The sequence below is a fragment of the Crocuta crocuta genome, unplaced genomic scaffold (assembly GCF_008692635.1).
Source record: "Crocuta crocuta isolate KB4526 unplaced genomic scaffold, BGI_CrCroc_1.0 scaffold208, whole genome shotgun sequence".
Lineage (NCBI taxonomy): Eukaryota > Metazoa > Chordata > Mammalia > Carnivora > Hyaenidae > Crocuta > Crocuta crocuta.
The window spans coordinates 748237-757710 of record NW_027532596.1 but is presented as its reverse complement, the minus strand read 5'-3'; the positions used below and the strand labels follow the sequence as shown (position 1 = coordinate 757710).

General features: G+C 46.0%; 1 pseudogene; it reads left to right on the top strand.

Annotated features, from left to right (window-relative positions):
- Positions 1-2814: 2814 nt before the first annotated feature.
- LOC144244743 (ATP synthase F(1) complex subunit gamma, mitochondrial-like) lies at positions 2815-9091 on the top strand (annotated as a pseudogene).
- The last annotated feature ends 383 nt before the right edge of the window (positions 9092-9474 follow it).

Sequence of the window (9474 nt, the reverse complement as noted above, 5' to 3'; positions counted from 1 at the left end):
TAAAAAAGAAAGAAGATGTGATATATTTATAGAATGGAATACTACATGGCAATGGGAAAGAATGGAAATCTGGCCATTTGTAGCAACATGGATGGAACTTGAGGGTGTTATGCTGGGAGAAATAAGTCAGGTAGAGAAGGACAAATACCATATGTTTGCACATATAGGTGGATTAGGAGGAAGTTAATGGAGGACCATGCGGGAGAAGAAAGGGAAACATAGTTGGGGAGAGGGATGGAGGCAAACTATGAGAGGCTCTTGAATGCTGAGAACAAACTGAGGGCTGATAGGGGTGTGGGAGAGGGGAAGGGGGGTGATGGGCATAGAGGAGGGCACTTGTTGGGATGAGCACTGGGTGTTATATGGAAACCAACTTGACAATAAACCATTTAAGAAAAAAAAAGAGTAGAACCCTATAAGAATAATTTTCTGGACTGAGGATAAAATGGTCTTCTTCAGAGTTAAAAATAAGAGAGATGATTGAGGAAGAGCTTGGGAAGATGGTAGAGTAGACCCCTGAGCTCAACCCATCCCACATTTACAACTAGATATCATCCACATTTAAGTCAATAACCTGAGGAGTGATCCAAAGACTGGCAGAACAAACTACACTAGTAAATACAGAGAAGAATCTGCATCTGAAACACTATGGAAGTCATAAAGGTGGAAGGGGGCTGCATGAAGGAGGGAATGAGTTAGCTGTGAGTGGAGAGGGCAGAGAAGTGGACCCTCTAATCATAGAGCTCGCATGTGGAAGACCAATCCCCGAAACATTTGGCTTTAAAAGCCAGGAAGGCTGGGGTGGGGGAAGTTAAGATGGCTGAGGAGCAGGGAGATCCTAAGCTCATCTCATCCCTTGAACATAGCTAGATAGTTATCAAATTCTGAACACCTGAGAAATCAGTTGGACATTTGAGAGAACAAAAATGGCAAGTCTAAAAGTAGAAAGGTGACCATCTCCAGAAAAGTAGGAGGTGTGGAGAGTTGACTTGGGGTAGAGGAACCTGCAGGTATGGTGGCATTGAGTGAGCTCGCTTACAGAGGCTACCACAAAGTATTATAAGCAGTGGAGCACAAAATCTGAACTTTTTGAAGTCAGCTACAGTAGGGGATGTATCTAGTTTAAAGATGCTCAGGTGGAGAAGTGGGGAGGAATCCCCGAGTGACAGTGTGGTCCGACGATCCGCTGGGTCGCAGGAAGGACAGGTAGCCCCAATGTGCTGTGCTGTTTCCAGGCATAGGTGTGGGTTACTGGTGCCCACAGGGGTACCAGCTTTCTGCTCTGGTGAAACCGTTGGGCATTTCTGTAACCACTTACCTTGTATGGGCTGCCAAAAGCATGTTGAGACCCTTCCACAGAGGAACAGAGTAGATCCACACCAGGCAATCCATAAAATTTGGAGTTTTGAAACTTAGTTGTGTACCTGAGATTAAAAAAAAAAAAAAAAAAGAGAGACTCTTGAATGCTGAGAACAAACTGAGGACTGATGGGAGTGGGGGGGAGGGGAAGGGAGGTGATGGACATGGAGGAGGGCACTTGTGGGGATGAGCATTGGGTGTTATATGGAAACCAACTGGACAATAAACTATTTAAAAAATTAAAAAAAAAAAAAGCTTGGACACAGCAAGGTGAATGCAGGATTCTGACGAAAACTGGGGATACAAGAGGGATGATTGTTCTTCTGTGACCATATTTTGGAGAGTGGGGGGCACAGTCTTTCAACTCCAGGGCTGGAGGGTGGGAGGGGTGGTCCCCATGTTCATCCCACCCATCAGCACTTAGACTTCAGGAAACGAAAGAGCGCCACCTAGTGGAGGCTAGAGCCAATTACACTAAACCCCATTCCCCTGCACTGGAAGCACGTTTCCACTGTAACAAGTCAGCCTGAGAATCCATGCACCAGACCCTCCACCAGAAGACCAGCACAAATAACTTGCTTATACCATGAGGCTGAGTAATATTCCATTATTGGCATTCTCTGTCTCCCTCTCTCTTCCCCTTCCGCATTTGCTCTGTCTCTTTAAAAAATAAAAGAAGCTTTAAAAAGACAGAGAGGGAGACACTCTTAAATATAAAGAACATTCTTAAATATAAAGACACTCTTAAATATAAAGAACAGACTGAGGGTTAATGAAAGGGAGGTGGGTGGGCGGATGGGCTAAATGGGTGATGAGAATTAAAGATTGCACTTGTTGGGATGAGCACAGGGTACTATATGTAAGTGATGAATCACTAAATTCTATTCCTGAAACCCATATTCCACTATATAGTAATTAACTTGAATCTAAATTGCAAAAGAGAGGGAGAGAGAGAGAGAAGGAAGGAAAGAAGGAAGGAAGGAAGGAAGGAAGGAAGGAAGGAAGGAAGGAAGGAAAAGAAAGAAAACTTGAACAGAGTCATAACCTGCAAAAAAATTTTTATCAGTAATCAAAAAAACTCCCATTAAACAAAAGCCCAAGGCCAAATGGTTCACAGATTATTTTTACCAAATATTTAAAGAAAGTTAATTCTTATTGTTCTCAAACTAATCAAAAAAATAGAAAAGAAAGGAAAACTTCCAAATTCATTCTTTGAGGCCAGCATTACCCTGATAACAAAAGCAGATAACAACACCACTAAAAAAGAGAACCACAGATGCTATCTGACTGGCCTTCAGCAGGTCTGGTACCACCATATTCTCTCAGGTGAGCATCACTGGACTATTGGCCTGAGCTGTGCAGCTGCAATGAATCCAAGTTAAAAATATGGCAACTTTAAAATATACTGCCAGGTGATGAAAGTCGATCAAAAGCATCCAGAAAATTACCAAGTCTATGAAAACGGTTCCAGCAGCAACATATACCCGACCAGATAGGGAGCTGAATCCAGCTCAAGTGTATCAAAGTAGGATCTTTGGCTCTCTACGGAAAAGCTGATATTAAGATACCTGAAGACAAGAAGAAACACCTCCTTTTCAATACGTCCTCAGATTGAGGATTCTGTGGTTGTATTCATTCATCAGTTGATAAACAGATGAAAATTGAGGTGGCCACACTCAGAGCAGCTGGGAAAGAAGTTACACTTGCTGGAATTGGTGGTAAAATCACCAATATACTTCATTGTGATGGGAAACAATCTGTTATAAGATGGGCAACAGCAGTAATAAGGAAATTCCAGTCCCCTACCAAAGACTCTCCTTCTGGGTTCTTTTTCCTAACTGCTTGCTGCACACGCCAAATTACTACTAATGCAGAATGCATAAGTAACAGACTATAAATTGTTCCCTCTGCTTATGCTCGGGACTCAGACCTCTGGAGAGTGATCTCCTCCGAGCCTGCCAGTGTGAAATAAACCTTCTGCCTTCCAAGATCTCAGAGTGCTGCTTGGTTTTTCTGCCAGGTGATACAGACCAGGTTCTGTAACATTTGGTTCCCTGACTGGGAAACCCAAACGAGCTGGCCCATTGTTGCCACCAGTTTGGGAAAAGACTAGGCAGTGATAGAACAAGGAATCGCAATGGAGAAGGCATGCCCTGCCTGATATTAGGCTATCTCCTGGTTCGGTCGCCACAGGCTGGCCCCACTCCACCCTTCCCGCCGGACTTGAGGAGACTTGACAGGTGAGGACCTGGGCCCGATATTGGATATGGGTAAGGCCTGGGGCCCCTTCCCGTCAGACCCACCCGTTGGGGTGGAAGAGGAGCCTAATCACCTCCTGGAGACCTTTAGAGGTCACAGGTAGGGATTCCCAGGGAAGGAAAGTATTACTCTGGTCTCAATGTGTAAGTGAATGTACACCCCAACCTGTTCCTCCCGTTGGGACTGAATCTGAGGCTCCACAAGCGGGTACCCTTAAAGTCTCCAAAAGCTCACCGAGTCTGAGTGGGCCCATCTGTGATTCCATGATGAATGGCACACAGTTTATGGTGATGTAAGAATAGTTTCCAATCGTGTCACAAACGTGAGACTTCTGCAGCTAAAAGTCACCTAAGTTCCTTTGGGACACTGTTAGATGGGCATCTGACTGGTCTCCTCATTACAGGGGGCACCCTTACCCCTCTGTCTTCGTGACTCCATCTCACAGGAACATTATGGGATGAGGGCAGAGCAAAAAAAAANGAAAAAAAAAAAAAAAAAAAAAAAAAAAAAAAAAAGGAGGGTGTCTCGGGAGACTATGGAGTTAAGATGACCCCCGGAAAGGTAAGGACCCTATGTGATTTGGAATGGCCTACTTTTGGGGTAGTATGGCCCTTGGAGGGCACCTTAGAGGTTTCAATGGTCCACCATCTCTGGTGTGTTGTCAACAGAGACCCAGATCACCCTGATCAATTCCTGTATATCGACTCCTGGTTAGATTGCACAAACTCTTCGCTCTTTGTGTGATATACCTGCAACAAACAAGGACAGGCTGGGGTCTTAGTCACCTTGACAAAGTGGCCCAAGGAAGGTCAACAGAAGTCCCAAACTCCACAAATTCTCACCGGTGATCCAGAGGAAGAACCAATTTGTCCCCACCATATGAACCCACTGGTTCCTGATACTCCACCACGTTCAGTCTCCCCAGAAGCTCTGGACTCTGCAGATCCTCTCTCTCCCAGACCAACAGCCAGATTGTACCCTCAACCAAGTGCCAGTGCTCTTCAGATGCTGGTCCACATCCACTGGTACCAAGAGGCTCTCTTATGGGGGATCCAAGCAGGGGCTGAGAAGGCCACTAATATGCCCAGCAGCAAGGGAAATCCTCCAGGGATTGTTATGAGAGACTATGTGAGGCTTACTGCATTTACACTCCGCTGATCCCTAGGCACAAGAGAGCTATGACAAAAGGATAGGGAAGGTCCAGCCACCAAAAGGGGGGAGGCCCAGAACCTCCTTAGCAAGGGATCAATGCACCTACTAAAAGAAAGGTCATGGAAAAAATGAATGATCCAACAAGGGAAAGTCCCAGAAACCCCACTGATATTCAGAAGAGCCCTGCAGAAAAGACTTCATAGGCTTAGCAAGAATAACTTCAGATTGAAGAGGACCAAGCTCACTTCCTCTTGCCCCCCATGAGCCCACAGTCAAAATGAAAGTAGGGGGCCAAACTATGACTTTTATGGTAGACACCGGGGCTGAACATTCTGTGGTCACCTCCCCTGTGGACACTTTAACGAGAAGACTGCATCCATCCTTGGGCCATGGGGGAAAAGGCAATGCAACAGCCCTTCTGGAAAGCCCATCAATGTGAACTTGGGGCCACACACTAAGGCATGAGTTCCTCTACCTACCTGAGTGCTTTATCTCTCTCCTTAGTTGGGATATACTCTCAAAGCTGTGGGATCAAATAACCTTTGAGCCAATAGGACATACCAGCTCTAATTGGATCCAAGACAAGAAAGAATGGAGGCTATTCTGCACCCAGGCCCAACCGAGTGGCTTACCAAAACTCAGGACTGCCTTCCCCACTCTATGGGCCAAAGAAAATCCTCCAAAACTGCCCACAACTGGGCCCCTGTCCAGGGGGGCTAATTGTAGAGTTAATCCCAGGGGCTCAACTGCAGAGACAGTTGGGATTAAGAGACAATACCCTCTCCTACAAGAGGCAAGGGCAGGCATCCAAGAACACCTGACCAGACTCAAGGAAGCAGTCATTCTGGTTGAATGCCAGTCACCCTTGAATTCCCTCCTTTATCCACGCCACAATCCCCACCAGGAGTTCAAAGAAGAAATTGTTCCCCCAGTTCCTCTTACCAGCCACAATCCACAATCCACAAGGTCACCACTCTTGCCAGTCAAGAAGCCAGGAAGAGGGTACCGACCAGTTCAAGACCTATGAGCTATCAAGAAAGTGACTGTCTCCTTGCACCCAGTGGTCCCAAACCTGTAAACCCTCCTTAGCCAGATCCCAGGCTCTGCCAGCTGGTTTACCTGCCTCGAATTAAAGAATGCTTTCTTCTTCTTCCACTTGGCCCCCAGAGCCAATCTTTGTTTGCCTTCGAATGGACCAAACCAGACACGGGGGATCAGATGCAACTGACTTGGACATGCCTCCCACAAGGGTTTAAAAACTTGGCTACCCTCTTTGGGGAGGCACTGGCTGGAAACCTCGCCAGCTTTCCAAGAGAGGCCACATGCTGCACCCTTCTCCAGGATGTGGATGTCCCCTTCCTTACCAGCAATAGCCCAGGAGAATTGTACAGAGACCACAAGAGCCCTCCTCCAATTCCTGTCGAACTCAGGGTATTGGGTCTCATGGAGAAAGGTACAGATCTGCCAACAGAAAGTGTGATACTTAGGCTTCCTCCTCACAAAAGGAAAAAGAGCACTAAGGTTGGAGAGGAAGAAGGTCGTCGCCTCCCCTATCCCACCCCCAAACTAAGAGGGAGCTACGAGAATTCCCTTGAGCTGTGGAATTCTACTGAATCTGGATTCTTGGGAATAGCAAGACCCCTTTATAATCTCTTGGTAGGGTCAGATAGAGAGAACTCTGTCTTGACAGAGGAAGTTGAAGCTGCCTTCCTAGAGATAAAGGCCACCTTGGAGCAGGCACCAGCCCTTAGCCTGTCAAATGTGGACTTTTGTGTCAAAAGTCTTTTAGTCTCTTTGTGCATGAGAAGGAAAATGTCACCCTCAGGGTTCTCACACAGACTACTGTCCCTTGGCAATGGCCAGTAGCATACCTGTTGAAGAGGCTGGACCCAGCGGCAGCAGGATGGCCACCATGCCTTAGGACCATAGTGGCCAGTTTTAGTCATTAAGGAGGCAGATAAACTCACCCTGCAACAAGAACTAAATGCCAAGGTCCCTCATGCTGTTGTGACTCTCATAACACTCAAGGACACCCCTTCCTCTCCAACTCTTGGGTAGCACAATACCAGGGGCTCCTCTGCGATAATCCATGGGTCACTTTTGAAACAGTGTGGATGCTGAACCCCACAACTTTCCTACTTTCTGAGAAACCAGATCATGACTGTCCTGAGGTGACCAATGAAGTATTTTCAAACCGCCCAGATCTGCGTGACCAGACCTAGAGAACCCAGACCTCACCTTGTTCAGTGATGGTAGCAGTTTCATCACAGAAGGTGTTCAAAAGGTAGGGTATGCAGTGATAATCACAGATAAAGTCTTAGAGGTCAATTCCCTACCTGTGGGATGGTCAGCTGAATTACATGCCCTAGTCCAGGCCATCACCATCAATGAAGGCAAATGATCTATACTGACTCCTGGTATGCCTTTGCTACTGTACACATACATGGGACAATCTAGAAAGAAAGGGGATTCCTCACCATGGTGGGGCAGACGATCCAAAAAAAGGAGGAATACTAAAGCTCCTCAAGGCCTTCTGGCTTCCAAATGCATTTGCAGTTCTACACTGCAAAAGACACCAGAAGGGAGATGACCCTACAACACAAAGGAATGGCCTAACAGACAAAGCAGCCAAGATAGCAGCTAATAATAAGGTAGGCATAGCTCCCTCCCTTATCCACGCTGCAACCCCCACCAGGAGTTCAAAGAATAAATTGTTCCCTGAGTTCCACTTACTGGCCACAATCCATAGCAACAATGGGTCTGCATTCATGGTGGACTGTTTATTGGCCTACAAGCTCAGGGAAAGTAGAGCAGATGAATTGCACCTCAAGGGAACCTTAGCAGAAAACAGACCTCCTGTGGCCAGACCTATTGTCCCTGACCCTCCTGTGTGTCCATTGCATACTAGGAACTCAAGGTTTCTCCCCTTTTAAACTATCCCCTGTACACCCCTTCTCACCAGGGGACTCAATCTGGGTCAAAGACCACAGTGGACTGGGCCTCATACCATTATTCTGACAACCTCTACTGCCCTCAAGGTCAAGACATCACTTCATTGGTTAACCACTCCAGAGTCAAGAGGGACAATCCTGAGGAGCCCCAGACAGGAAGGCTGACCCAACTCCTACGAACCCACTCAAAGCAACCTTCCAGAGAGTCCTAGATTCTTAGGATCTTAAGCCCTACTCCAGACAAACTCCAGAAGCTCTCTGGTCTATGCACAGCAAAAGCTTGAGGAATCACCAGTCTGATAAAATGAATAGACTGTCTTACTCCTTGTCACTGGATTGGCAGAGGTTTCCCAGAAAGCTGGGGGAACAGCAAGAGGTTCCTGTTCACACTCACCTTCCTTTATGGGTAGGATGTTTTTGTTGGTATTGGTTACTTCTGGTCTGGGCCACATTTGTAAACCTTAAGCCCTAAGGCCCAGGCTAAATGAGCAGTGTTACTACCCATCCTCCTATGGGCAGGAATAGCCACGGGTATAGGGACTGGCATAGGAGGTATAGGCTCTTCTGTGGGACTAATGAGTGGCCGGCTCCCTAGTGTCCTTGCAGAGCCAAATAAGTTTCTTTGCAGGAGTTGCCCTCCAGAACAGACAGGCACTTGACCTCCTCACTGCCAAGAAAGGGGGGACACATATTTTCCTCGGAGATTTTGTCCACTAGTCTGGAATAGTCACAAATTCAGGAATCTAAGGAAAAGGACCAGTCCATAATAAATAAAGAGGATGCCCCCTAATACAGCCTAGATCTGTTTAAAAGGACATAAAAAAGGGGAATGATAAGGAAAAAGTCTGTTATAAGATGCCCAACAGCATGAATAGGGAAATTCCAGTCCCCAACCAAGGACTCCCCTTCCGGGTTCTTCTTCCTACCCCTCTTGCTGTGCTTGCCAAATTGTTACTAATGCAGAATGCAGAAGTAACAGACTATAAGTTGTTCCTTCTGCTTATGCTCAGGGCTCAGACCTCTGGAGACTGATCTCCTCTGAGCCCACCAGTGTGACATAAACTTCCTACCCTCCAAGATCTCCAAGTGCTGCATGGTTCTTCTGCCACAAGATCCAGACAAAGTTCCATAACAATGAGGCTCACTCTGACCAGTTTCTGGAGATCTTCAAAGTAGTGGAAAGAAAACCTCCTGCAAATGGAGATGCATGTGTCATTGCCTTTGAATTACTAAATTCCAGCAAATATGAATTTGATGAATAGCCTCTCATATTTTACCTGTGTACATCTGTTATCTCCTACAAGATAGAACAAAAGGCCATCTTGTCCCTCAATATCATCGCAAGGCTGAAAGCAATTCTGGAGGAATGACTTTAGATATTTGCCCTAGGTTCTTAGTTGCCCAAGAAGACATTTCTGTGGGAAGGAACAAGTGTCTGTCTGGAAAACCTCCAAAACATGGAGGTAAAGAACACCCTACTAAAGAATGAATGGGCCAATCAGGCAATTAGAGAAAAAATTTAAAAATATATTGAAACAAATAAAAAAAATAACAATTCAAACTCTTTGGGATGAAGCAAGGGCAGTCTTAAGAGGAAAGTACATTGCACTCCAAGACTATTTCAAGAAATTAGAAAAAGCGCAAGTGCAAAATCTAACAGCGCACCTAAAGAAACTAGGAGAGCAACAAGAGCACCTCAAACCCAGTAGGAGAAGAGAAATAATAAAAATCAGGGAAAAAATGATATAGGAAA